Raw genomic sequence first — 3785 nt, 5'->3', positions numbered from 1 at the left:
CTTGAGGGAAGAAAAGAAACAACAGAAAACATTGTAATTAATGTACTTTTTTGTTGTCATTATTGTTTGTTTATTGATGGTACTACTAATAATTAAAAAAAAGGTTTTAACCTTTTATAAGAATGGAGATAACCTAGTAGAATCTTTTAGATGTTTGTAAAGGCAGTGCTTGTAAATATTTTGTCAGATTTGTAATATATTTTTGTACCATGAAACTGCACTAGGTTGTAGGTTTTTATTTGAAGAGGAACTGTTTTGAGACATGCCATTTACTGTTAGTTTCTAAGGTTTAGTGTAGTAATACTTGTGCTGTCTGATCTGTCATACAGAAAAAGGGCTGAAGGGGTGTTTTTCTTATACTTATGGGCTGCTCTTGATCATGACAGTAAGTTAATTGTCTATGTGATGGTCATGGTGAAAGTTTTCCTGGCCTTTAAAAACTAATGGTGCTCCAAGATCAGAGGTACCTAAATCCAGTCACAGCGGGGCGTCACACTTTTTAAGAGGTTCCTTGAGTGTGAACAGTAGTTCGGCATTTCGGCTTTTGCCTGAATAGGAAATATTGAAATAATTACCCAGTATGTAATCTGATTGCTAAGCCCTTTAGATAAGGATTAGTGCCTCTGATCAGTCACTCCTGACCTTCCAACCTGTCTGTCTGTCAGACAAGCACATTCAGCCTTCCTAATAAGAATAACTAATGTTAATTTATGTTTGCATTGTGTAATAATACATAAATGATATCTTTCATATGTCCTCCAGTTTGTACAGTTTCCCACCATATTGTAGGGCAGCTGGGGAGAACTAAAGACTTTGTAATAAAAAAAAAATGAAAACTAATTCAAATGGAAGATTGTATTTATTGTCAAGTGATGTTTTGATGTTGGGGGATTGGGGTGAATGGTCGTTCAACATGATCATAATTTTGTTTAAATAAAATAGATCTTAGCAAATTGTTGGACTTTTGTTTTGTAATACTTTATACCATTTCAACACCCTCCTTCACTATAGACCAGGTTTCCTTAAATGGACAGCACTGTACAAACTCTGGAAAGAGTCTCCAGAGAAGCCTCAGCTCAATAGACAATACTTGACTTTGTAAGAACAAGGAAATGAGCTGTTTGCTCCATCTTCACTGATGAGAGGAGACCTACTGCTCCCGTAGCACTCGTCTGCGTCTTGGCGTTTCCTTGAAAGACGCTGTATATGCAAAAAACCTACTGGCAGTTGGCCCTCATTAACATTAAATGTGAAGGGCACTTAGCCTGCTTTTGATTCTGGAGTTAACCTCATGGTCCATTCCGACATTCAGAGCCTGTAAAGGCGTACTGCCTTCTTGTGTCTGCTTCTTACGAGTCTTCAAACATGAATCTCATCACTCAAATGGTAAGCCTTGCCCCCCCCTCCTTTTTTTTTTTTTCCTTTTCTTTTTCTTTTTGCCCTCTTTTCAGCCAAGCCACGTGTTCGTGTGGCTGGAGGTGGTAGTGGGCATCTGGCAGCCATTTGCCTAAGAGATTTGCCACTGTGCCGTGAAGGAGATGATGAGGCCCTGACAGCATAAAGAGGCAAGGCATCAGCTGTTTCCGTGCTAAATACACTTACAAAACTGTGTTAGGCTGAAAAATACACATCTAACCGCTTTGTGTGTTTTCAAGAACGTGTCATTTTCCTTGTTGGGGAAATGGTTTCGTTCAAACCTTGCACGGTATTGTACTTCAGATAATGTGAAGGCACGCAAGGCTCCCTCATGACGGCAAAGGCTGCTCCTTAATTGTTTTGTAGGCTTGGAATTAGAGTGGACTTTTTGTTTTTTAATGTTCCCTCCAGTGTTGCATATCACAGAATAAGAGTCATATGTTTAAATTTAACATGGATCAGCGAGGTATTGTATTTCTGATGGGAACCTAGAGAAGTCAGAGAACTAAGCTCCTTCATGTAATCTCCCTTAGGGAGAAGGAGAGCTGATCCATCAGTGTTTTCTCCAGTGCCTGCCCCAATCTAGCCTTTGTGACACACTCAGAACGTCCTTATGGTTGTATCCAGAGTGCTCAGGGCAGCTGTCTGTTTTTTGTTTTGTTTTTTTATTCCTTTGTTGCAAATGTGCTTGTCAGAACTTCAAATCTCAAGAATCGACATGTTAGACCATGCGTCTAGTAAGTTGTGAAAAGAATTCTTTCACTTACAGTTTCGAGTCGTATCTTCTTTTGCACGAGATGTTCTCATCAATCTCAATCTTTTTTTTTTTTTTTTAAAGACTTTGCGGAAAACTCCACCTTTAGTAGACTACAAATATTTGACCCGGAGGTCTTGATTTCCTCCTCAAGACCACATGTCTGCTGTGGTGTGAGAGTGAATGATGTGCTTTTATGTGTTAATGGCTGAAGAAATCCAAGGACATTGCTGTCACGCCTTTCCAAGCAATGACTTAACCCTAACCTCAGCTCCAGTAGGCTGCTCTAAGCAGAGCCTTTCACTGGCTAGGCCTCATGTGATGATTCACAACAACGACGTCTGCTTGGCCAGTACTGCCTGTGGGAGCCAGGATAGTCACGATAACCCGCCTCCAGAGTTGTAATGTATGTAATGTATACTTTTCATCCATCGTGTTTGGTCAGTGTTAGTTGCTTTATATCTGAAATTCATAAATGTTTGTTACCGTCTGTTAGTCCATACTATGTCCGTAAATGTCTGGTAATTTTGTGTCATCTGTGATTCAGATGTCATCGCAGGAAAATGTTTCATTCTCATGTTTCATTTTGATTTGTGTTTGGTCACACATTGTTATTTTTGTTTTATTTGAATGTTTTGTTAAGCTGTAATCCATAAATCATAAAATTTTCCTATCCTCTGCATACAAACAATGTACTGTTTAATTGGTGTTCTATGTATGGGTGTTAGTGGCAAGTTCTGTGAAGGCACACAACACCCCTCCCAGAGTTCACCTCCCTAAAATGTGATAAAAGCGGCATGGGTGGCTACCACAACGCCCGGATGTTATATTTTATTTGTGTGACTCCTCGTCTCTGTCATGTAGAGCAGTATACAAGATTTCTTCTGTAAAAGTTCTTCTGTTCAGTATCTGCTTAAGTCCTTGAGACAATGAGTACAGCTTTTTACAGATATTTCAGTATTACCACTCTGCACAATAACTCCAGTGTATTCAGTGGCTCCTCTCACCAGCTTATTAAATCAATGTTTATAATTTCATTTCAGATACTCTGCACAGCTAAAAGGGGGAAAAAGCCCAGACTAGTATTTGTTGTATGTAATTCTTCCCATTCTGTTTCAGGCTTATACATTTCATGTTGCTAGTTGTTTTTTCTTTCTTTCTTTCTTTCTTTCTTTCTTTCTTTCTTTCTTTCTTTCTTTCATTGATTGAAGAATTTTCTCAACTTTGTTCTCTCACTGAAAAAGTTAAATAATATTTCTAAAGCAAAACTCTGAGTATGCTCCCTAAAGCCAAACTCAAAGTCATGTTACAAGAACCCAGTTTCAAATACTCCCATTAATCCTAAGGCTTAGAGTAATAAGACTGTCATGGAAAACCTGGCTGACTCCTGTTTCAACAATGATCAAATACATTTTAATGTTTTTTTTTCTTAACTCACTTCTGTTGCCATTATGTTCTCTGTGGCTACAATAACCCATAGCTATTCAGGCAATTACTGAGATTAGGACTCAAAAAAAAAAACCCTCATCTGATCATTATCATCCAAAAGGCCAAAAAATTTACAACACTGGCAAAAATCAAATTCAAAGTTTGCTTCAGCAGAATGGGCGGTCAC

This window comes from Chanos chanos, chromosome 1 (assembly GCF_902362185.1).
Source record: "Chanos chanos chromosome 1, fChaCha1.1, whole genome shotgun sequence".
Lineage (NCBI taxonomy): Eukaryota > Metazoa > Chordata > Actinopteri > Gonorynchiformes > Chanidae > Chanos > Chanos chanos.
This window is presented reverse-complemented; position numbering follows the sequence as displayed.